Source organism: Hipposideros armiger, unplaced genomic scaffold (assembly GCF_001890085.2).
Source record: "Hipposideros armiger isolate ML-2016 unplaced genomic scaffold, ASM189008v1 scaffold_340, whole genome shotgun sequence".
Taxonomy (NCBI): domain Eukaryota; kingdom Metazoa; phylum Chordata; class Mammalia; order Chiroptera; family Hipposideridae; genus Hipposideros; species Hipposideros armiger.
The window spans coordinates 1076206-1102984 of NW_017731690.1; the positions used below are offsets into that span (position 1 = coordinate 1076206).

At 36.0% G+C, this 26779-nt stretch overlaps 1 long non-coding RNA gene across 1 annotated transcript; it reads left to right on the forward strand.

Moving 5' to 3' along the window:
• The first annotated feature begins 9075 nt into the window (after positions 1 to 9075).
• On the forward strand, positions 9076 to 26763 carry LOC109392629 (uncharacterized). The gene is made up of 3 exons (XR_002126096.1): positions 9076 to 9176; positions 18717 to 18824; positions 26697 to 26763. It is a non-coding gene; the product is annotated as an uncharacterized LOC109392629 (long non-coding RNA).
• Positions 26764 to 26779: the final 16 nt, after the last annotated feature.

The window sequence follows — 26779 nt, forward strand, 5'->3', positions numbered from 1 at the left end:
CCTCACCAGGGAAGAGCGCAATGATGGTGCCAACTTGGGCCAGTGAAGCAACGTCCTCCACAACTAGACTGAAGAACAAAACGACAGCAACTTGTCTGTCCCCCTTCCTCCAATTCCCCAGCACTGTTCCCATCCCCCCAATTCACCAATAAAAATCTTTTAAAAAAATAAAATAAAATAAAATAAATAACAGTTTATTTAAAAAAAAAAACTTGACAAATGGATAGATGTATGGAGAAATTTGGTCTGAGAACTGCTTTCTTCATAACCTGCTAGAGAGGCTATGTGGAAGTAGTTAATACTCACCCACCTTTAACCATTGGAGGCTACTATTAATTAACAAAAATGACCTGAGTTGCACAAGATCAAATTGACTTAGTCCACCAGTGTTTTCTTCTAATTTATTTCATGGTTTTATCTTTTATATCTAACTCTGGACCCATCTGGAGTTTTTAATCTCAAATAGCTATAAGAGTGGAACCTTTCCTATAAATGCATGAGGCAAGCTGGCACAAAGCAGCAGGAGGTAGGAAGAGCTGTGCCAAATTGCAGAGCCTGGGGGTGGCGTGGGGGTGGGGAACCACTGCTCTGTTCCTGCCAAATACTGCCATCTGGGAATGTGGGTCCACTGTTGCTATATCTTCTGATTTACTTTTTCTTCCCATTTTTTTTTAACACTTACATTTTGATAAAATTTTTTTCTGATTTTTAAAATACCATGCACCAAACAGTATACATTTGTGGCCCAGTTATGGTATAAGGGTGGCCAATTTACAATCTTTACTTTATAGTATGAGGTGGATATATATTTTTTTCAAGTAGGCACCTTTTCCCCAAAGTTGTTTGTTGAAAACAGCCTTTCTTGTTAAGAGCTTATTCTTTCTTCATCAAACACGGTATGTACATTTGTTTATTAGCAGTTATTATTTCCTACATATTTGGGTAAATTTAAAAATAAGTTGTCCATTTCTAACAACATCATTTAGATTTTGATTTGAAATTTTAACTTTAAGTTGTTAATTCATTTTTTAAATATTAATAAAATAAAAATTGATTTAATACTTTAATAAAATACTTATTTTTGTATATTTATTTTGTATCTAAATAATTGACTTATGTTTTTTTCTAGTTCTAAGAATTTTACAATCTATTCTTTTGGGTTTTCTAAATGTGTAACTGAATAACTGATCATTTTCTGGGTTATCAAACATTTTGAAAAACAGAGAGTTTTTATTTATTGAAAGCACCACAATAAAACTGTTGTGCCTTGGAACTATTTTTAGAAGTAGCTTAATGATTTTTGGATATACGTTTTGTGATTTCAGTCATTTTTATTTTCCTAAAAAATATTTCATTAGTTTATTTAAGACTTTTATTCATACCAACTGTGTAATCACATACAAGGTCCTTATTGTCAAAGAACTTACTTTCTCAGAAACAAAGACAGATAATACATCAAGAAATAAATTTTTTAAATGTCAAGTAAAGAAAAAGGCTCTGGTAAAATTAAGCATGTGATATGGAGAGTGGAAAAACGGAGGTTATATTGGGGAATCACAAGTAGTTAAAAAAAAAAACCTGAGGAAGTGATATTTAAGCTGAGACATCATTGACAAGAAGTAACCACCAAAGATCCAGATAAAGAGATTTGTCTTAGTCCATTTGGGCTGTTGTATAACAAATACCACAGGCTGGGTAGCTTATAAACAACAGAAATTTATTTCTCATAGTTCTGGAGGCTGGGAGTCTGAGATCAGGGTGCCAGCATAGTTGCAGAACTATGTTCCAGGTTGCAGAATTTTCTGACCTCATGACCTAATCTCCTCCCACAGGCCCACCTACCAATACTATTACCTTTGGGAATTTAGAATTTCAACATGAATTTTGGAAAGGACACAAACATTCAGACCATAGCAAGACTCCACATTCAGTTAGTCCAAGCATAGTTTGTCCAAAGTGTAAGAAAAATTTCTTTGTGTACAAAGATCAATATGTTCCAAGTTATGTCACTGGACTTTTCATATTTATTAGTATAGTATCATATAGTAATGTTAACTTGCTCCATATCTATGGCTGTTTTTCTTTCACATTCTTAATAATGCTTATTTGTATTTTACATATTTTCATAATAAAATTTGCCCAAGATTCATCCATTACATTGTGCATTTATTTTTAAATCAATCAAAACTTTTGGATTAATTCTACTTTGATTTTAATATTTAGGATTTTATTCCTGTATTCTTGTGTCCTTTAAAAAGAAATCTTGTTTTAGCTCTTTATTTTTAGTAATAAAAAACCTTAAGACTATAAAATTTTCTGAGGTAAATTTGCCCACATTTAAAAAAATGCTAGTATACTGTGTTCTTGTTATTCTTGTTTTAAGGTTGTCTCAAATAATATTTATTTTATATTTGGCACAAGATTTAGATACTTTACTTTGAACTTTGAAATGATAATTTGTCCTATTTAATACTTTATTAATATCCAGTTTAATTACATTTTTATCAGAAAATATGTCCTGACAAACTTATGATTGGAGAAATTGATTGAAATATTCTTTGTAGTTTAAGTATATGGGTTTCTTCTTTTTTTCCTTTTTATATTTGGTAACTATTACTTGGGCACCTGAATATTAGGTGTGTTCTTCTCTTATAGATACAAAATTTTTGTGTATCTATTGATTCAACCTTAAAACATCATGCAATTTCTCATCATTACTTTTTAAATCTATGTATTCTATCAAAGGTTGAGAGATGTATCAGCTGTGCAAAAGTTGTTTTTTTCCCCACATTTGCCTTATATTTCTAACAGTTTAGTAGGACTGAGAAAATGTGAGAGCCAGAAATACAAAAGTTTGTAGCTAGAGTATGAAATTGTTTGTTGCCAGATCTAGAAATTATCATGTATTAGGATATTTCATGTTGCAAATACTACAGGAAAAGCTAACTCAAGCTGACTTAAACAATACAGGGGCTATATGAGCACACGTAATTGAGAAATTCAAAGAAAAGACAGCCTGTAAGTGTGCTTCAACAGGCCTCTGCCATTCTCAGTCCTGCTGTCCTCCACCTATCGGTTTCATCTTCAGGCTGTTTTTCCTCACAGCGGCAACATGGTTGAAGACGCTCAATGTGTGACACGTGTACTTGATGCCATCCAAAGGTGGAGAGGTTCTCTGCTCCAACACCCTGGCGAAGTCCCAGAATTTCACATGATAGCACTATCTGAGGTCAAATGTCTACATCTTCCAGTCATTAGACCAGGGCTGGTATGTACTCATTGACTTAACCAGTTTACATGCCCCATTTACAAGAATGGAGTAGTGTTTCCCAGAATTGCATAGACCCCATAGAGAAATCAAGGAAATGACAAAGAATACAAGGGGAAACTCAATTCTGGAGACAGTAACAGCAAATTCCTTTCTGTTGATGCCCAGCCTCACACTGGTACTTCTATATTCTACTTTAAATCTAAGGGGGCTGGAAAAGGTCATTTTCCAGGATCTACTGACCACTGGTTTCCTGCGTGGTTCCACCAACGGAAGGTTCTCATATGCAAATAGAAGGTGAGAGGAAGGAGGTGATATTGTTCTTGTTCCTGATCTGGCAGGGGCAGGTGTAGGTGACTGCTGGTGGCTATGAGTTCCTAGATTCCTGCAGCATCTGTAAGCCTATGGGCTCCTGACTTCCTATTGCAGTAGTTCAAACCAAAGTGCTCCAGCAGCATGTGAGTAGGTTCTGGAAACACCAATAAGCCCTTTTCTCCTCCAACTTTAGGAGAGCTAGTGACTTTCTGCAGTTACTGATATCAGGGTCTCCTTATCTCCCCCTTTTTAGCTCCTCTTGTTTTATAATACTTTTGCAACCAGTTCACTGCATTAAATTCCCTTTGAAATACTTACAGTGATTTCTGTTTTCTAAATAGGACACTGACTGATACACTGCTGTGAAAATATTTCAAGTTTCTAGGTTATAATTGTATTAAACTGATAATTGATGTGCACATCATTTCATAAATAAACAACCAAAAGCCTAAATATGCATAATTACAAAACTATTTAACATTGATGATTTGTTAAATCCCAACCATTTTGAGGAAAATGTGGCATTGAAAACATATTTGCTGCCTGCACAACTGTAAGTCATTTCCTTTATGTAATAATAGGGTACACTGTTAAAGTGTCATTTTTATTATAATAATAATAATCTAGCTTTAAAATGACAAATGATTCTGTCAAAAAATAAAATAGAGCATTCATTCTTATCATTTAATACTACACTCAATGAGAGGTCATATCACATAACGAAACAGCATGGACTTTAGAAATAATATGACAGCTAATATTGTCAATATAAAACATCTGAAAATCAATACATATATTATGTATACATACAACCAAGGTTAGGAAAGACATGCTTGACTCTACAGCTAAACTGTAAAACTGACTCATGACTGTTTTGTGTTGGGCTATTTCCCAGGCATACAATTGTTATAATTCAGTTGTAACTTCTGGGGCTGCAGTTAGAACACTGAGAGCTAGTCAAAGAGAGAGCATTAATTATCACATTAGTTAAAGGGAAAACTGTCTACTATACTGTTATTTGCAAAGGAATTCTGCTAGAAAAGTATATATTATTTAATTACTGTAAGTAGAACACCACCAAATGGTACAACAGAGACCAAGGTATGTATCAGCTCTTGGAGCAAAATCTTCAACTGAAATGGAAAAGTTTGCTTTCCAAAACTTCCCCTTGGCTTTTTTCTATTCATCTGCTAGCTATAACGACTAGTACATTCCTGAATCTGGTTTGTTCTGTTTCCAGACATATGAGAAAGTTGTGTCCACAGTTATCAGATGATTGCTGGCATGTGGGAAGAAATCTAGCTTAGAGTTGATACACAAAATAGCCCCAGACCAGTGTTCTCAAACTTTTTGGTCTTGGTACCCCTTTATACTCTAAAAAATTCTAGGAGACTCAAACAAACTGTTATTTATATGTGTTAATCAATCAATATTTACTAAATTAGAAACTAAAACTGAGAACTGTTTAAAATATTTATTAATTCATTTTAAAAAGTCCATTAAGTGCTAACATACGTATTTGCTGAAAAATAACTGTGTTTTCCAAAACAAACTTAACTGAGTGAGACAAGCGGCATTATTTTATGCTTTGCAAATCTCTTTAATGCCTGGTTTAAGCAACATAGGCAAATTCTAATATCTGCATCTACATTCAATATATTGCTACATCATATATCATGTGGCCTTAGGAAAACTCCACTGTACACTGGAGATAAAGTGAGTATATAAGGCAGCTAGCATCTTACTATTCTTATTGAAATAATTTTCACCTCTGGGACCCTCTGAAAGGATCTCAAAGATCCCAGAAAACACTAGAAAACATTTTGAAAAACACTGCCCTAGACTACCTGTATCAATGGTTTTCAGTACATTTTCTACTATAACACGTATAATTTTTTCATGCACATTTTCATGGATGTCTTCAGATATTAACAAAACAAAAATAATAGTTTGATCATTAAGCAAAATAAATAACATCAAACATTTTTGGGTGTTGAGAGATAATATGGGGAAGGGGGATGCCTGGAGGAGATGTGTGGTATACATGAATGCATTTTATATGCTTGTGGGAAATCGTAGGTTATGAATAATGAGCAATTCCTAAGCAGTCTGTTGCAACTCCTTTATCTTTGATTCAATGAAGCAAAATAGAATGTCAGTGAGATTACCATTATTACAGAGATACCTTAAATCTGTTAGGCTCTGATTTCTTTAAGTAAATCATTTGAAAGTTTGGGCATTTTAACAATTACTCGAAACCAATTACTTTTAAAACACTTCTGACAATGTTGAGAGGTGCCAGCCTATATTATTCATAGATAGAAACTCATCACTGCCTTTCAGGTGGCTGCTGGAGGTGGGGTGCATACTACTGCATACATTCAGTTCTCCTCTTTATATATAATTGCTGACACATAAGAAGAAGTTTTTCTTCATTTATATATTTTTTGGTACATAAACCTGTGTGCACATATTCAAAGAGAGCTTCTCTAAATGTGTCAGGCACTATTCTTGGCAGTTGGGATACAAAATATAATAAAATACAAATTCCTGCCCTGGAGAGATTTGTGTCCTAGTGTGGAGAGATATATAAGGAGAATAAGCAAACTAAACCATCCCTTACATTTCGATAAGTATTAGAGAGAAAAAGTAAAGGGTGGAATAAGAAATATCCGGACTGGGAGATGTCGTAATTTAAAATAGAGTGGCAAGTAAAGGACTGAAAGAAAAGATGGCATTTGAGCACACACAGAGGGAGGAAGCCATGATGGGAAAGAATGTCCTAAGCACAGGAAACAACTGCAAAAACTGAGGTTGAGAGCTTGTGTGGAGTGTTTTTGGAACACTAAGCTGAGTGAGCAGTTTGTGAAGTCAGAGAGGTTATGAGGGGCGTCTTAAAGCTATTAAGGACTTGGGTTTTTACTTTGTTTTGGGAAGCCATGGGAGACTTTGAGCAGAGGGGTGGTATAATTTGACTTCCTTTTTAATAAGTTTACTTTGGCCTCTGTATTGGGAATAAACTCAAAGGAAAGCAAGGGCAGAAGCAAAAAAACCAGTCCTTGGTCTATGGCAATAATCCAAACAAGAGATGCTGTAGCTTGTAGTCGAGGTGGTAAATAGTCGGATTCTGGGTATGTTTTGAAGGAAGAGCCAACAGATTATTTGCAAAATGGAAATGGGACATAAAAGAAAGAGAAGAATTAAAAATGGGTTTGGATAAGGAAAGATGGAACTATTCATTGAAATGACCACGATTATGGGTGTGGCTGAGAGGGTTGGAAGTATATTTTAGTGGGATTCCTGTTGATTAATTCCTTTCTTGCTTTCAGATGAATAGGTAGATAAACAGAATAAAATTATGTTATTTTAGTGAAACTGTTCTAAAATATGTGCCTGGAGCAACTGAAGAACTGTGAATAACTTTTCCTACATTAAAAGTATTTATGGATCAGGAAGCATACCTGTGTTCTGATCCCGGTTCTATCTTCAACAAGAAAAGACTTTAAGCAAGTCATTTAACTTTGTTATACCTATTTCTTAATTGATAAAATGAAGAATTGAACAAGGTGAACTCTTCCAGTCCCTGTCTGGATTGAAATCCCAGCTGCACCTATTTCTGTATAATGGGAATAACAATAGTACCTACCTCATTGTTTATTATGAGTTCATGCCTGTAAAGCACTTAAAACAATGCCATGCACATTGTTAGTTAATAGTAGTATTACCTCTTCAAGCTGGAATCTTCAAGTATGTATCAAGTTTTTGCTAATATCGTCATAGGGTGTGTAAGACAGTGGGTAAAACTGGATGGCTAAGGAGAGCATCAAGTTAGGAGATTAAGTTTAAAGATGGAGAATACCCAGTTCAATATTACTACATTTAAAGAATTTATAAAAATATTGCTGTTACCTACCTGAGTAATGATTACTGAGCTAGATGGCACGCTTTAAAAATTGATTATGTATATATGTACGTACACACACACACACACGTCTGACAATTAAGTTTGAGAACTTGTTGCAATGATTTTGCTAACCTTTTTTGGTATCAGATAGATTACTCATTATGAATTTGTACCAACTGGACAAACAGTTAACCAAGTTTACTATTTGGAAGTGCTGAAAAGGTTGTGTGAAAAAGTTAGACAACCTGAACTTTTCACCAACAATTCATGGCTCTTGCATCACAACAATGCATCAGCTCACAGGGCACTGTCTATGAGGGAGTTTTTAGCCAGTAAACAAATAACTGTATTGGAACAGTTATTTCCTCCACACTCACCTGATCTGGTCCCCAATGACTTCTTTCTTTACCCAAAGATAAAGGAAATATTGAAAGGAAGACATGTTGATGACATTCAGAACATCAAGGATAATACGACGACAGCTCTGATGGCCATTCCAGAAAAAGAGTTCCAAAATTGCTTTGAAGGGTGTACTAGGCACTGGCATCAGTGTATAGCTTCCCAAATGGAATACTTTGAAGGTGACCATTGTGATACTCAGCAATGAGGTACGTAGCTCTTTTTCTAGGATGAGTTCATGAACTTAATTGTCTGACCTCATGTATATATCTATTTTGAAATAAATTGATTTCAGAGGAATGAAAGGAAACGTACACATTTCTAAATATAAGAACACTGAAAATGTCCAACCTTGAATAAACAGTTAACGAGATCTCAAATGCAATAGCCTTGGAAATAAGAAGATACTGGCAGGCAATGTGGAAATATACTCACGTATATACTCTTTTAGAGACAAAAAGCATGCTCTTCCACCCTCTTCGTTTTACAACAAATTAAGAAAATACAGTTTCGAAAAAGATAATGCATATGCTAAGATAAAAATGGAGGATACTGCCTAGGTTTTGATGTTTAAAACCACAGGCATGCAACAAAATAAGCCATTTCTTTAGTTTTAGATTCTTACGCTGATCAATCTCTTCCTCCAGCTTCCTATGCCTCAGAAAAATGGCCCAAAAGGAAAGTAAGATCCTTTTCTTTTTCCAATTAAATTACACAACCATTCAGAAGATGAATAATCTGGGACGTCCTAGAGGACTTTTTATTTATTTATTTATTTTTATGTATGTATGTATTTATTTATTTGTTTGTTTGTTTGAAAGAGAACAAGCAGTACTTTGCCACGGGCTCTTCAACCCAAAATCCAGCTAGGTCCTGAAGCTGGGTTTCTGAGCAGCCCCATCTGCTGGTCCTGTGCGTGTCTTACTTCCTTGGCCCCAAATCTCTTTCTCTCTCTCTCTGTGAGACCCGCACTTTCAGACTCTTTTGTACCCAATTACAACTAAAGCAAAACATAAAGCAGTTAGAAGAATCCAGGTAACCAAACTATAGCTCCCCAAAAACAGAAGGCAGGAAGCCTGCGGCACGCTTTGAGGGCCATGGGGGGGGGGGGATAAGAAGGGGCGGGGCTAGCGCGAGCTCCCCAGTGCGCTGTGCTGCTTCCGCCCCGCGTGGCCCCGCCCTCCGCGACACGACGGGCGGTCACGTGACGGCCGCGCGCGTCCCCGGCCGCTGCGGGTTCCGAGGCCGAGGAGAAAAGACTGCGAGGCCACCGCAGCTGTGGCCAGAGAGGTGGGAGACGGGGCGAAGCCCTCGCGGGGGGCAGGGTGGAAGTCAGCCAGCCACTCCAGGTTCCTAACTCGGGAAGAGGAGTGATGGCCCGCGGTGTCACCTCCTGCCACGACGCGCTCCGGGTCAGCCCTGCGTACTGGGCCTGAGAGGGGCGGCGGCGGGGTCAGGGGCCGGTACGTTGATGGACGCCCTTGGGCCTGTCCGACCGCGGATGTCCGCGCCGGGGCGGCATGGGATGGGGAGGCTCAGACCTTCCCGCCGCCCCCACTGTGGCTGTTGTCGCAGGCAAGAAGACTGCGACGGGCTCTGCGTTGCCGGCGACCGCCGCAGCCCCTGTCCTGGGCGACGGCTGGGAGCTGGTCACGGTCAGGGTGCGAGGCGGAGCAGCGGCCATTACTGCGCAGCCTCTTCCGCCGGGGTCCTCGTCGCTACCTTTGGTGGCAGCCAGATCCATCTCTTCTCCCCTCGGATGTGGTGTCAGGCCTCTGCCCGGGAACCTTCTGGCCTCAAGATTTAGGGGCGGCGATGGTTTGGGGGGTGGGGTATCCTGCTCCCTTGTTTCCCTTGTGGAGGCCCTAGTCGGGCCTTGGGTTAAAACGCATCCAGGGTGTACAGTCTCTACATTTTGTATTTTTCCGGAGTGTCTTTGGCTGCTGCTTTCTCTTCTCCCCTTCCCCCTGCTCAGTGTCTGGGTCTTTGCCTTATACGAAGAGTAGTTCCTCCACTTTGTCTCGGTTAAACCCTGCGCTGGGTATCCTAAGTTGTTTTGATGGTTATTAAAGCATCCCAACAATTACACTTTGAGCCTCCAAAACCTCAGTGCATCTTCAAGCCGAGGCCGTTGCTTTGTTCTTCGGGTTGTTGGATGCGGAGTTCTCTCGCTACCCCCCATCCCGTCTGAAAGAGCGGGTCTTCCATTGTTGTTGCTGTTTTATTTTCCATAGGCGTCTAGAGAAACGTTGCAAAATTGTTTTGAGTTTACACACACATTCTGGCAACTGGATTTTTCCCTGTTTTCATATATATTTTTATTTTCCCAAGTACCTTTTTAGTGAGTATTTATTTCTCAAGTTTCGATAGTACCAGCATTTATTTTGTTTAAGTAATATTTTTGTATTATTGAAACGAATTGAGGGGAGAAGACGCCAAGAAATGATAGAAAACGCTTTGTCTTTGTATGATTGACATTTCAGGCTCTTCCCCCACCCCCATGTGTTTACTACTTTGTAAATAGTATGTGAAAGTATAACATTGGCATTGAAAGCAGTATATAATTATAAAAGTTGGAAAACTTTAAAAAAAATGAATCTATATTTAGATTTTTAAAAGACTGTGGTATATAGGGCACATGAAGAAAATGACTGGCACACAACAGGATTTATGATACCGGCTTTGATGTTTTTGTGACCAGCAAATACTGTTTGTGATGAGTGCCTGGATGTTTTGAAAACATGAAAATAGGTCAGGTAAATCTCATTTTAAAGAGAAAATCGGAAGAGTGAAAGCCACTCTAGAAATAGATTTTGAATATGTTTGTTTTATCCGTGTATATCTTAAATTGGGCATTTTGTTAAGCCCCATTTTTTATTTCAAATTGGCCAATATAAGTTGTGGGCAAAATGAAACTAATGGTAGATATTTTTAGATTTTTTTGTTACTTACTGGTTGTTAACAAAATACTTGGTATTATCATCATCAGGAAAACTATATTTCCAAAGAGCTGGTCATTGGACAAGAGGGATACTCTTTGAGGAGACGTATCAACTGGTAAAATATTTTGTTTCAGTTTCCACCAACTTGAATTGTTAGAAGAATGGGGCAGATTTTTTTTTTTTACAGGATTGAAAAATGATTTCTTGACTTGGTAGAAGAAAAAGAGTATTAAATTTATTCACAGTATTAGTTTAGATAATATTATTTTATGTATTAGCCATTTACTAGCATGAAATGTCTGATACACTGTCAGTTGGATATTTTAATGCTTTTTTCCCCCCAGTGTTAGTAACAAGGTGCTGAGCCTCTTCCATTCTCTTGCCTGGCTTCTGATTGTTCCTAAGGAACCTGAGTTTGTGAAACAACTGCTGGATTAGGAACAATCTTTGTGGGTATGGAAACCACCTTACTAACATTTCACTGCTTACATGTGGACTACTTAGTGTTTATTACCTTTTGGGTTAATTAAAACAAAACCTGTTGTTAGATGCCTGTTAATTAAAATATTTAGAATTGAGAATTACAGAAGTATAGAATAGGGTGAAATAACTAAGACATGGGTGGGAGTTATGACTTGACCAAGGTCACACAGATCATTAGCAGCAGAGCCTTTCTTATTTACAAGATGATTGCAGACTATGAAACTTCTGTTTGATATGCTTAAAAGATAACAGTTCACATTCACATTTCATATTTTGTTAAACTAAAATGCAAAGCCCACATTTTTGGAGGGAAAATGTAAAGGTTGAATGCTTGAGTGTGAAGATAATGAAGGCCATAGATTGCCATCCAGTAATGTCTTTTAAGGGAAGTGCTTGCTATACAGTATGGGGAATAATTATTTAAAATAAAGTATTGGACCCCATTTAGTTGAAATGAGTTTTTACGGAAGGCTTTTGTTTAACGGCATGAGAAGGAAAGCTAAAAATGGAAACATTAGGGCATTTAGTTACATCTCTCAATTTGGGATTCTCTTTTAAGAAATAAATACTAAAATGTACCTGCGAAATTACAGCCAATCTCTCTTCCTTCTTTTACCAGTCGTTGCTTTTATTTTGGGGGATGTTTATATACCAAAAGTTGTAAGGTTTGAAGTATCTTTGTTTTCTGTTTCTGATAGCTTTTATGTAGAACATTTCCTGTTTTGTGTATTTTGCATAAATAAAGAGTAAAAACTACTTTATTAAACATTAGCTGTTAGTAATTGGAACAATACAGGAAGTCTTCAAATCTCTCAAATTTGATATTTTAACTGTTATATACTTACCTTTTTCTTAATTGATTCTTTAAAAAATATATTTATTTGAATCTATGTGGGGGAAAAAAACAAAAAAAAAACCTTGTTTTTCACCTTGTGACAGACTTGAAAAGTAGAATTGTAATTAATACTAGATATTTTTAGAGAAAGTAACAGTATTACAAACAATAGGAGTGTGAGTTTGTTGAGCGGTCACAAATTATAAATAGTACAATATTACTTAATTTTCACTTATACTTAAATTGATTGAGTGGGTAAATGATTTAAATTTACTGATAATCTCTAAACTCTTTCATGTATTTCTAAATTTGGTCTCTTCTTTTTCTTCAGAATTGTTAAGGGAGAGAAATATCTAATTTAGTTTCAAATCTTGACTCTTTTTGTTTCTTTTGTTACCTTTCTAATAGTTTATTTCTGTATAAATTTGCACCTAAAGAGGGAAACTTAACCCACCAATTGGTATTTGCATGTCAAGATATTGTGTAAATTTTACTGTAGTGATTCATAAATTGTATTGAGTTTGGTGTATAATTTACAAATCATTCATTGCAGCAGGAATTATGTATGTTTGAATTATTTATGTTTGCCAAATTAATTCTGGCCTGTAGTTAGAATTACAGTATTCTATTTTTGGTTGAAAGTAAAAGCCTCTCCCTCCCTCCATTAAAAAAAAAACAAAAAAAAAACGTTGGTTTCAAATGTAGACGTTTACTGAGGACTACTTCACATACTTGTCCTGAATATTACATGCCATTCCCTGTGTTGTACCCATTTGATATTGTAATTCTCAGAGATTATAGTTAATGGGATCAGTTAGCAGAATTGGGACCACCTAAACCTGTCAATTTTGATCACAACAGAATATGCAAGGTATGGGAAAAGTAACATGAAGTTCATTTTCTTTATTCAAAGAGTCTTGTTATAAATTGCCATTTTTATGTTAAAAAATAGTTTTTAATATGCAAGACATTCTAAACCTGTACTACCCAGTATGGTAGCCAATAACCACAGGGAGCTATTGAGCACTTTGTATGTGGCTAATCTGAACTGAGTTGAGCTATAAGTGTAAAACACTCACCGGAATTAAAAGAGTATACACACACATATAAAAAATGTAAAATATCACAATAATTTCTTTATGTTGAATACATGTGGAAATGGTAATGTTTTGAAAATATTAGGTTAAATAAAATATATTTTTAAAATTAATTTTACCTGTTTCTTTTTATTGTTTATAATGTGGCTAATAGAACATTTGAATTTATATATGTGGCTTACATCATATTTCTATTAGATATTGCTGTTCTAGACCTTTTCTCTGAGATACAGTACATTGAAGAAAAGATTTTTTTTTAAAGATGCTTGAGCTTGAATCCCATCACCCAATATTGATAGCTTTGTGATTTTGGGTTAAATCCTTGTGGGCTTGGGTATCCTCATTTCTTGGGTTGTCGGAAAAGTCATGACGTATTTTTTCTGTTTTTCGTTGCAAAAATGCATCATGACTTTTCTGACAACCCAATATAAAACAAGTGTAGCCATATTTCACAGGGTTGTTTTGAGGATTCAGTGATATGGGTCTACCAGTGTTTTCTGAACTTGAATATGCATATGAATCACCTGAGGATCTGATTGTATAGGTATGGAGTGGGCTCCAGATTTTTCATTTGTAAGGAGCTGCAGGTAATGCTGATATTGCTGGTTGGGGATCAGTTTGCATAGCTAGGGTCAAGAATACCAAATAGGTTTTAGTTCATTTTCCTTCACCCAACCATTTTTAATCCATTTAGAGTCTACTTTGAAAATTATCCATGGGATATAGAAATTGGAAAAGTCACTGTAGTTTGCAGAATTTACTAAAATCGGTTTTATTCTTGGATCTTTATCTGCATTGTGGAGAATTCATGGCCAGTGAACAACAGCTGGGTAAATCATATGCTTATCAAAAGATACAAAGGTGAATCTTACGTGTATATTTGTAAATATTAACTCCCTCAGTTAGAATTTAAGGTATTTAAAGAAAGGATTAGAACTTACATATCTTTATATCTTTTGTGGCTGGGTGCCTTGTTTACAATTAGAAAAATGTTTTTATGTGAGTAAATTTAGTTTTTCTTTATTTTGTTTCAACAGTTATTTTAAGAAGCTAGCTTTTCATTCATCCAAGAAATGTCAGTTTGAGTCAACAACGCTTATTATTGGCAGTGTGCTAGCCACTTAGAGGTATAAAAACAGTCCCTATCTTCAGGGGGCTCATGGTTTAATAGAAAAACGTATAAAATACAGGGGAGGGAACAATTTTTCTGTAATGGAGAAAGTGGCAGTACATTCATGAGCTGTAAAAGAGATAGACTACCAGACAGGACGAAATACAGAACTACAAAGGGAAGTTTGGAGAACTGAGCAATGTGGTATAACTAGAATATTAATCTGGGAGGTTGTGGGAGATAGATAATACTAGAGAGTTATTTAAGTTCCAGATCATTAAGGCCTTTGAATGTGGTCCTAAGGAACTTTGCCTTTATTTTACAGGTTAGAAAGCCAATATAGAGTATATCAGTCACGCTTAGTGAATAAATTTGAGGGGTGACACTGAAGCAAGATAATCAGGCTGTATATACTCTAGGTTACAAATGATATATGTCTACACCAGGGCACTAGTGATGGCAAGAGAGCAGAGGATAGATTCCAAAGGAATTAGGGATAAAAGTTGAGAGAATTGGTGTGGTTGTTTGGAGAGGCTGATGAAAAAAAGAATTTTCTGTTTACTCCATCAGCACTCATTTGTTAAGGTATGGAAGTTGAGATGTCATTGTAAGATGCAGAGAAGGGGAGTTTGTGGAGTGTGTGTAGATGAAAGACATAGGAGGGAGCCAAGGATTCTGTTAAAGAAGTTAAAATGGTTGGCTCCAGATTGGGAAGGAAAGGAAATCAGATTGGGAACTGGATAAAGGAAAAGAGGTGGCCAAGACTCTCGAGGTCCCCATAAAATTAGAGCAGGTATGGGAATGAGTGAGTAAATGAGCTGGAAGGACCAGAACTTGTGACCTGAGAGTGAATTAAGCTTTTCGAGAGGCACCAGTTTTAGGTGGCATCTCGTCCAAAAGTGGCTGTCATATTTTGTTGCTGGGGATGGGGGGAAGTCATTGAATTTAGGAATTGAAAACTGAGGATGGTGTTTCTCAAAATGTATTCTAAGGACTGTCTGCATCAATATCATTTGAAGTGAGATTCCTGGGCTTAAGCCCATGTCTATTTGCCTAGAATTTCTAGGGTTAGGGCCTGAGAATGCATACGTATGTCTAACAAGCAGTCTCAGTGGGGCAAGTTTAAGAACCTCTGAATTGGGTGTTGGATGGTTCATTCTTAAGGATATTTCAAGAGGTTCATGGTGATGTGTTAGGAGTTAGGATAAAGAGGATGGCTAATAGTGGGAAGATTTAAGTCAGCGCCTTAAAGGATAAGAGAAAACAGCTGTAGAGGATTAGAGACTTCAAAGAATAAGTGCTTTGTTAAGAGTAATGATGTTAGAATAGTAGAATGTTTCCTCCTGTGCTGTGTGTGAAAATGGGGAGTTTTTGTTTTGAGTGAGCTGCAGGAGGGAAGTGAAGAGAGTCTCCTGTGGTGCCATTGAAGATGGAGGCATTTAGAGGGTAAAGTGAAAGGGTTGGGGGTGGGGGGAGTCAGGATAGTGCATTCCATATCTGTAAAGACTCGTTCTAAAGTCAGAGTAAAACAAAAGTTACTTAGAAATCCTTTTTAGTCAGTTACTTTGAAAGTTCCCTGGTTTTCAAGCAGATTATTATTCTGTTAAGCATTTGGTAGGATAAGCTGACTTGTCTTTTAAGGCCATATATCATATTAAAAGTAATGTCATTATCTTTAAACACTAAAATCCCAGGGATTTTGCTGAGATCGATACCCACCCTATAAGAGGCACATGGAACTGAAAGGAGATTCAAGTTTCTCGTCTATTCGGGTTACTGTGGGGCCCAGCATCTCCTTAGTCGTCATGTGTGCTTGATTCTAAGCTCTATATAATACAGTGCTTTCTGCAGTGGGCAGTTTTTTAAGGAGATATAAAATGATAAGAAAGGATTAATGACTGAGATGATGTTTTGTCTGGTGCCTCTGGATTCCCTGCACAAGAGGCGTCTTAAGCTTGGCTTAATGGTTGTGAACTTGGAGATACATATATATTGGAGATACATATATACAGTAGGAGGTCCTAGTTAACGTGATGACCTTGTCTTTGCACACTACCTACTTGTAGGAAGGCAATGGCTGTAGAATACATTGCATGGGGGCTATTTTGTCTATATATAACTTGTTTCACTTAAAATAATTTTTGATTGCAAAATATAAATAATGTGAAGTTGACCATTTTAACAGTTTTTAAGTGTACAATTCACTGTCATTAATTGCATTTACAATGTTGTGCACCCATCACCACTATGTATTTCCACAAAGTTTTCATCACCTCAAACAGAAACTCTGTACTCATTAAACAGTAACTATGTACCTCTCCCGCTAGCCCCTTGTAACCTCCAATGTACTTTCTGTCCCTGAAATTGCCTACTTTCAATATTTCATATAAGTGGGGTCATACATTTGTCTTTTTTGTGTCTGGTTTATTTCACTTAGCATAAAGTTTTCAAGGTTCATCCATGTTGTAGCATGTTTTGGAACTTCATTTCTTTTTATGGCGGCCAAATAATATTCTGTTGTATTTATGTACCACTTTTGGTTTACCCGTTTTTCTGTTGATGGGCACTTGGGTTGTGTCTACCTTTTGACTTTGGTGAATAATTCTTCAATGAAAATAGGTGTTCAAGTATCTATTTGAGCCCCTGTTTTTAATTACTTTGGGTATATACCTGGATTGGAATTGCTGGATTATGGAGTAACGCTATGTTTAACTTTTTTGAGGAACCACCAAACTGTTTTCCACAATGTCTGCACTGTTTTTCATTCCCACCAACAGTGTACTAGGGTTCCAGTTTTTCTACACCTTCACCAAATGCATATTTTGTTTTCTGTTTGTTTAAATTATAGCTATCTATTAGATGTGAAATGTCATGTAATCATGGTTTTCACTTATATTTCCCTAATGATTAATGTTGAGCATATTTTCGTGTACTTATTGGCCATTTCTAAAGTTTTGAGGAAATGTCTGTTCAAGTCTTTCGCCCATTTTTTAAATTGGGCTTTTTTGTCTTTTTGTTGAGTTGTAGGAGTTCTTCATATATTCTGGATATTAAGCCCTTTTCAGATACATGATTTATAAAGATCCTGTCCCATTCTGTAGGTTGTTTTTTTACTTGCTTAACAATGTCCTTTGATGCACACATTTTAATTTTGACGAAGTCCAGCTTATCTTTTTTTTTTCTTTTTTTTTTAAATTTTGTTGCTCATACTGTTGGTGTCACATCTAGGAATCCGTTGCCAAATCCTTTGCCAAAAGATTATGGAGATTTACCTCTATGTTTTCTTCTAAGAGTTGTAAGGTTTTACCTCTTATGTTAGGATTGTTGATCCATTTTAAGTTAATTTTGTATATGGTGCGAAGTAGGGGTCTGATTTCATTCTTTTACACATGGAAGTTCAGTTGTTCCAGCATTTGTTGAAGGGACTGTTCTTTGCCCATTAAATGGATTTAGAACCCTTTTTGAAAATCAGTTGGACATAAATGTATGGGTTTATTTCTGGACTCTCTTATTGTGTATTTGTCTATTGTTAATGCCAGTACAACATTGTCTTGATTACTCTAGCTTTGTAGTAAGTTTAAAATCAGGACGTTTTTTGAGTTCTCCAACTTTACTCTTCTTTTTTAAGATTGTTTTGGCTGTTTGGGGCCCTTCACAGTTTCATATAAATTTGAGGATTGACTGTTCCATTTCTATAAAAAAGGCTTGGAATTTTGATATGAATTATGTTGAATTTGTAGAGCACCTTGTGTAGTGTTGTCATCTTTATAGTCTTCCAATCCATGAACACTAGTTGTCTTTCCATTTATTTAGCTCTTGAATTTCTTTTAGCAATGTTTTATAGTTTTCAGTGTACAAGTCTTTCACCTCCTTAGTTACATTGATTCCTACATATTGTCTTAGATGCTATTATAAACGAAGTTGCTTTCTTGATTTCCTTTTCGGATTGTTGACTGGTAGATATAGAAATACAGCTGATATTTTTGTGCACTGAACTTACTACCTGCAACTTCGCTGAATTTGTTCACTAGCTCTAGTAGCTTTCTTGGAGATTCTTTGGGATTTTTTTTATAGAGAGAATACAGATAGTTTTATAATCTCTGTAAATAGAGATAGTTTAACTTCGTTCTTACCAATTTGTATGCCTTTCATATCCTCTTCAAGTCTAAATGTTTTGGCTAGAACTCCAGTGCAGTATTGAATAGCAGTGGTGAAAGCAGGCATCTTTGTCTTGAAATTTTTTTACTTGTAAGATAAAATTTGCCACTGAATTTTGTTAAATGAAAGGATCATACATAATTGACTAATTTTGTTCTTAATTTGTCTTTAGAGAAGTTGATGTTGAATTTTTTTCGTTTGCAGCACAGGATGAACCAGCAGTGAAAGAGAAATTACTGCAAACTGGCTTGCTGCTGGTGAAGATGATGTTTTATTTTTGTGACAAGCATCTGTGGGATTTGGAATAGAAATGTAAGTATGGCATCATGATTTTTCCAAAGCTGCAGTACATTAAGTAGACTGGTCTAAAATGCAATAAATCAAATATCTGTCATATTTCTAATTATACAAAATGAGCATTTTGTATTGATTTTTAGACATTTTATTATCAATTTTATTCACATTAAATTATTGTTAATGTAGATTTCCAAAAATCTCCTCCTAGGGAAAAATCTCTATAAAAAATGAAACTGGATACAGCAAATTTGCTCAGAGAAGGCTAAAAGACTGGAAAGATGTCCAGTTTTTTTCTAGGTTCTACTTTCTCTTTACATAATAACTTACTTAAATAATCAAGCTAGGTAGACAGTATTGGCTTTTATAAATAAGACGTACTTATAAGTTATAAAACACTAGTTGTTAAAAACTTAGATCACTAAATTGAATTGATTTTTTTAAATGAATTTTTTTAAACATTTGTACATTATTTCAATTCATACTGAATTCACTCTAGTCCCCAGTTTTATTAGTTGTCTTCCTCTCATTCGGTCTTTATGAAATATGCTATAAAATGTTACGCTACCTTGATCTAACCCATATTAAACTTCATTCTATTCTGGATGAAACATTTTCAGACAGTAAACATCAGATTTCCGTCTTTCAAGTTAATATGAGCGTTGTCCAACTTGATGTCACCCATGAAAAAGGCAGTGAACATTTTACTGCCTTTTACAGTCTTGGTGGTTACAGTGTTTTAAAATACTGGACAAAAGAATGACCCTTGTAGATACTATTTCACTTGTTCTCCCAGTTTGATATATAATTATTGCTATCCACTTTTCTAACATCATGTTTTCATTATATACTCTCATTAAAACTATGACAATATCATTCTTAGTGTTGAGCATTTGATAAAAAATGAAACCTATAAGCATTTTTCTTTATAATTGGGCCAAATATGTCTTTTATTTAAACCTATTCATGTTACCTCTGTCTATCATATGTTATATCTATCTAGCTATCAGTCAATCAGTCATCTATCTTTAATCCTGTAGGTCAGATTGTCTAGGTGCTGGCCATCAAGGAACTAGACTGTGGTCTAGTAAGTAAGACAGATACGTAATTAATAACTAAACAGTGGAAGAAATGCCATGTTCAGGTAGCAATAAATACTTTTGGGACTGAAAGGATTTGTTCCATATGAAGGATTCAGAATTAACAGAAGAACTTTTGGCTTGGTCTTAAAGAATGAATAGAACTTTAACAATCTGAGAAAATAAAGAAATATTTTTCAAGCCAAGAGAATGAGAAGGGACATAGCTATTTAAACATCAAGGTATCTTGGGGGAGTCAGGAAGCGACCCTAAGTGGGAAAGTGGGGTGGGAGAAAGGCTTTAAACTCACTAAAGGAACGAGGGTTTGGTCAGAGCCTGCTTACTGTCACGTTCTTACCTGGGTACTTTACTGGGATTATTGATTTTAATCACTGTGAAGGATGGTGGTAGCTTCATTTACTGATGATGAAAGAGAATTAAGAGTGATGAAGTTGTTTGTCAGTGTTTATCAGATTTCTCTGAGAATAATCCCCTGGGACACTCATTAAACAAAACACAGGTTTTTAGACTAACCCAGATACATCTAAATTTCCAAGGTAGAACACACCAGCTAATTCTTACCTTTAAAGAAGTTTGGGAAGTGCTGTTTTGGGTAAAAGAATAAATGTAGAGCTAGGATTTTAACTAAGTCTGTTTTACTCTAAGTGCTGTATCAGTGTACTTGAAAGCCAATGCTTAGGAATTTGGATTAGATTATATAGACAGTAGAAAACTATTGAAGATGGAGTCTAGAGAAGACTAATTGGATATGATCGAACTGAGAAAAGATGAAAGGGAGAAAGGACTGAAGTCAGGGAGGCCACTTGGGAGGTAAGTATTTTGTACAAGTGTGTCCAAGAGGCCAGATTTAGGGTCACAGGCTTTGGGAAAGAGGGGGATACATTCTAAAGAAGTTTCTGTCATAGGGAAGAGAAGTGGCCAAGAAATAAGGGAGCAATGAGGATGGTTCCCAATTTTATCTAAGATAGAGCTCAAAGGAAGAAGATACAGGTTTAAGGGAGCAGATAATTTTGTTTTTAGCCATGTTGATTTCAAGTGCCTTGAAAATATTGAAGTGGACTTTTTGAATACAGAAGTGAAATTATAAGTCTTAAGTGGAATGGTTCTGAATGTTATGTCTTGGGAATCGTTTAGATACATATAAGTTTGAAATACTCAGTAGATTGTCTAGGTGTAGAATGTAGTGTGAAAATAAGGCCACCCACAAAGCCTCTGTGAGGAGTACCTGTACTTAAGAGAAGCTAGTGAAGATAGAAAACAACAACAACAGAGGATTTGGACAGAGCACAATCATGAAAATGGAGAGCATAAAGTTTTAGAAAAAGAATCAGTGGTTAGTGATATTATTCAGTGCAGTGGGATCAAATAGATGCAGACTGAAAGAGGCCATTATTAGACTTAGTATATTAGTTTACTTTGAAATTTAGGGATAGAGAATATTCAAAATGTTGGTGGAACTGGGGTGGTACTAACACCAGAAATTGAGGGGTTAGCTTGGAAAAGAACTAGCTGTACCCCATCCTGAGCCAAGAGGAATAATGATAAGGTAAAGTGAAAATAAAAATAAATTTTGAGGATTCATTTTTATCTAATTTCTTAATGATAAGGGAGTCCAGGATTTCTCTTAACTAAGAGGTTAGAAGAGCTTTTTAACAGCCTTTGGGGAACTAGGGAAAATAAGATGTCTTAGCTGAGTAAAAAGTTATTGATAGCAAGCTTGATGGTCTCTGGGAAATCAAAACAGCTTAGCAGTTAATGGTGCTCACAATTTATGTACCATACATTTCACGATAGAAATGGAAATTTTCACGAGTTGAACAGTAACTTTTATAAGTCCTCTCCTTGCTTGACCCTTCTTTTTTGCAAATGTCTCCCCTCGTGGCTTTTGGTATTGGTTTCTCTCTATTCCTCATCCCTCTCTGACCATTCCTTACATCCTTTACAGTCTGTTTTTGCCTTACTTACAAATGCTGGAATCATCCAAGGTTCTGTGGTTGACTCTTTTTGTCTGCTCTCTCTACAGGTTTAATTTGGGCATTCATCCATTTTCATGTCTCTAAGAACCATCTTTGTACAGGTGACTCATCAGATTTCTATTAGCTTAGATTTCTTTGAAGTACCAATCTAGTAAATTCAGCTGTCATCTACCTATCTTCATCTGGTGACTTGATTATGTCTGAGACAGAACTCACCTCCAATTCTGAAACTTCAAGGATAGTACCACCATCCATCAGTAACCAAATGCTTTTATTTATGTTTCCTTAGTATTTGTTATATTCCATTGTTGGAACCCTATAGCACCCTCTCTCCCATTATCTTGTACCTAGATTACTATAAATCTTAGTTTCCTCTTTACCCCATGCCACTAAGTCTTCCTCCAAACTGCTGTCCAAATGATCTTGATAAATTACTAAACTGACTCACTTCCCAACGTAAAACCCTTCAGTGAATTCCTATTATCTCCTTAGTGGTTCTGTGTGGACCACTTCATAGAGATTCTTGAACCCCTTGGAGTTATATGTAAGATTTCCTGAAATTCTTAATAAAGGCTGTGATCTAAAAATGTTTAAGAACCATTGTTATTTAGAATAAGTTTTTAAACTCATTAGGAGCATAATGTACAAGGTCTTTGTAGCATTTCTTGCGTAGTACTTTTCATCCATTCAGAATGTGTTTATCCCTTCCCTGCTAGTTACCATTCCTTCCTTGTGCTCCCTGGTATCTGTTATGCCTATCATAAGACCTGTAAGTAATGCACATGTTCATTAACTTTCTGCCCCTACACTTGGGTGGCAAGTAGTAGTATGCATCTTCCTCATGCCATGGGACTTGCAGATGCTTAAATACCTTCTCTTTTCAACTTGAAAGGGAATTTCAATGACAACTAATTTCTTTGACCTAAATTGAAAAGGATGAAAGAATATAGGTCTTGTTCTCCCATTCTACAGCTAATTTTAGTTCTTTATATTACCAAAATATGTATAAAATATCCTAAGACAAATGTAGCATTAGGACCTGATAAATTAAAACTTGATAGCCAGTCCATTAAAACTTTTCAGAGTTGTTCTTATATTGAGATTGATCTGTATGTAGCTTTTGCCAGTAAATAATGAGAAGCTAAATTCAGTTAGCAAGTGTTTATTATACACTGTGTGGTGACATGTATTTGATACTGTAGAAGAGGCTTTCAAATACAGTTTTATGCTTTCAATTGATTGTACATTGCAATAATTTTGAGTCACAACATTGTTTCCATTTTACTGTTCAGAAAAATGAATTCCCAGAAGCATGATGTGAGTGTGTGATTTTTTATTTTTTTTTAAAGCCTCTTACAGGTACATTGGGAGCTGCTTTGTAGTATTTGGCAGAATTGAAATTAATGTACATAGACTGTTAACACAGTGTGAGGATACCTGGGGCAGACAAAAGTATTCTGAATCTTTTGCCAAATAACAAATGAAATATGTGGTACTCTGTCTCTTGCTGTTTTGGGAAGTACTAAGATTTTGTTTGCTTTTAAGAAATACATGAGTTATTGAGAGCCAAAATGTGGTTCGCACAGCCAATTCTTTTTAGGGGAAATTGCTGGAGGACAATTAATTGACCCTCAGTTGAGATACATGTGCTTTTACTTATAACTTAGGTTAAGTTACAAGATCTTTGAAGGCAAGAGTTTATCTCAGAATACTTTGAGGCTCCTATAGTGCCTATCACATATTTGGTTGACTTAGAACTCACCAAGAGGTTAGGAAAAAGTTGTATTTTACTAATTCCTATAACCTAGTTTTTGGTAAAAGAGTTGTCTGGAGATGTATTTAAAGGTTGGGGGGAAAAAGTTTGAAAATTAAGCATTTCATAATTATCAGTTCTTTTCATTGAGACTGTGCTGCTTCCTTTTCTAGATAAATGCAGTCTTTTCAAAAACAATATCATTTTGAACCTTGCCTATCGAGGAACCAAGAACACAGAAAAAGCTGTAAGAGAATGGCTTGTTTGATTGGATGTGCTGTGATAAAAGCCTTAAGAATATTGTTTTTCAAGTTTTGATGAGCGTTAACATTCTTATTCACTACCCTTTATGTAACCACTGGAGAGTGCTTGATCTTAGAAAAAAGCAAAGATCCTTAAGATGATTAAATTCTAAATATTCTGCATTTAAAATGGCACAATCAACTGGTACGGAAATATTACTTATCACTGCTCCACTCTTTCTGTTATTTTCTTCCCTTTTAAAATATCTCTGGTTTCCTGTTAGTGTGGGATAAAATCAGATCAAATGTTTCTTCTTCAGGGCAATGAGGCTTTCATGATTCGGTTGCTGATTACCATACAGCTTTATCTCCTGCTGTTCCATTGCTCATTTGTCTCTGCCCTGAATTTCTTCTAGCTTCCTGCACCACAGACTTACCTGTATCCATCCTGTCATCTCTCTCTTGTCATTATTATTTTTAATAAGTATCTTAACACATTTTGTTACAGCAGAAATCAGGCCATATTGTGATTATCTGCTTGCTTGCATGTATATTTCCTAATTTTATAGATCTGTGTCTTATCTTTAGATCCATCAATATTCAGTATTGTGCATGGACCATAGTAGTTGTTTAAAATGTTTATCTGAATCAATAAGGTGGAAGTTACAAATTTTATGCCAGTATTTAAGCTCCATGCATCCAGTTTGACAAATCTTGTCTTTTTCCTCTCTCTTTCCTCTTCAGGGCAACTTCGATATTATGGCATTTTCTCCCTTGGTCTTACATGATTGTAACATGTGGAGCTTTAGTGATTACAAAGCATTTGTTTTTGTTTTTTTAGCTAGTCTCACCTAAGTTTTATAAACTCTGATTTGCAAGTAAGGAAATTTAGAGAAAGGGTTTAACTGAGTGCTTAAGAGTATACAAGTAATTAGGGAGGATTAGCACTCAGTCTTTAGATTTGTCTGGCATTGGTTTCCTTGTGTAACACCTGCCTTAATTCAAGTTACCCTTTCTCCTTTTGCCATCTGCAGATTTTCATTATATATAATAGCTTTCAATATGCTGCTTTAGGACTGATCTTTAAGTGCACTGACAGAATTTTTAGACATTCCCAAGGTAAGTATCAGTAAATGCTTAAAAAAAAATGTTTACCAGACAGCTGGTTTAACTTAATGTTATTTAAAATAAAGCCCCCCGAATCTATTTTATGATATATTCTTCTTTGGAAAAACATTCATTTTCTTAGCAAATATTTGAGTATGTCTATCTGCCAGCTCCTGTATGGGAATACAGACAAGAGGCAGAGGTGAGGTGACTTGTTCCCTGCCCCTATGAAACCCACCTGCCTATGGGAAAGACTGATGACATCAACAAGATAATCACAAATAAGTGTAACATTGCAATTTTGATAAGAACTATGAATGAGAAGGGCATGATAGTAACAAGTTAAAAAAATAGGGTGGTTTCACCTAGTTATGGAGACGTTATCAAGAGGGATATGAGATGGGTAGTAACCTGCCCATGGGGGGCATGGGAGACAGAAACTGGGGCAGTGTTCTATATAGAGAAAACCTATTATTAAAAAGAGTAGCCAGTGCGGCTGGAAGCCTGATCAAGGGCAAGTCTGATGTGAGACAAGGCTGGTGTGGGAGGCGGAGGCCAGACCTTGCTGTATAGATCCTGGTCTTTATCCTAAAATCAACTTTTTAAGCCAGGGGTGTGGTTAGACCAATTAAAAGGCATTACAGTAATTAAATAGTGTGCTTAGTTAGGGAAGGGTAGAGATGGATAGTAGATGATTCAGGAGATCTTAGGAGAGAAAATTGATAAGACTTGCTCCTGTCTGGAATGGGGGAAGCATAGGAGAAAGGACAGTTTCAGTGATGGATTTCTGGCTTGAAAGACAGGTGGATAGTGGTGTCATGTGGAGGTGGGCTGTAAGGGAGTAAATAAAGAGGAAACAGATCATGAGTTCAGTTTTTGTGTCTGTAAGATATCCAAGAAGAGATCTAAAATAGGCAATTAGAAACATAGGCCTAGGGCTGAAAGGAGAGACCTGGGCTGGCCATGTCAATTTGTGAGTTGTGTATATATGTAACACACAAAACCACGAGTATAGATGAAATCCTGTTTAAAGAGTACAGCAAGAGGAGCATGTGGTTTAGGAAAAGGCCACAACAAAAAGAGGCCATTAGAAGACAGTGTTACACAGAGAGGGAATGAAATGACTGGTTTAACCAGTGTTTTTAGATACACCGCAGGGTTAGGGAACTTTTGTGATTTCAGCTTTAGTCTTAATTTCCTATGGTCTACTTGTCAAGTACCAAGTTTATTAATATTTGGTAATATTTGCAAAATTTTCACTTACTAATATCCTAAAGGCTACAACGTTGTGTTTCTGTAATTATATATAATCTGAATTACTTTTAGCTGTTTTCTGTTTCTCTATATTCCAGCTGATTATCAGTCTAGAATGGACTGTACATTTTTAAATCTTTGCATTAGTTCTATCTTACAAAGTCCCTGACTGATAGAAATGGTATATTTATTTAAAGTCTACATCTTAGTTGTATTTTTTGTATTTTTGGCTTAACATTTGTATGCCTCATTGCCTCCCACAAGTAAAAATTAGTAACATGCAAACCAAAAAGGTTTTTCTACACAAGTTAGTTTTCTCCTGTTTTCATTTTTGCATCTCCATTGTCTAGTATGTGGCTTGCATATAATAGATGCTTAATAAGTGTTTTTTGAATTGTTGCAGTAAGACGAGAGTTACAACACGATTTTAATATACCTATTTTCTTTCATTTTCTTAGGATGGCTAGCTGTGGTGAAATTGATCATTCAATAAACATGCTTCCCACGAACAGGAAAGCGAATGAGCCCTGTTCTAATACTG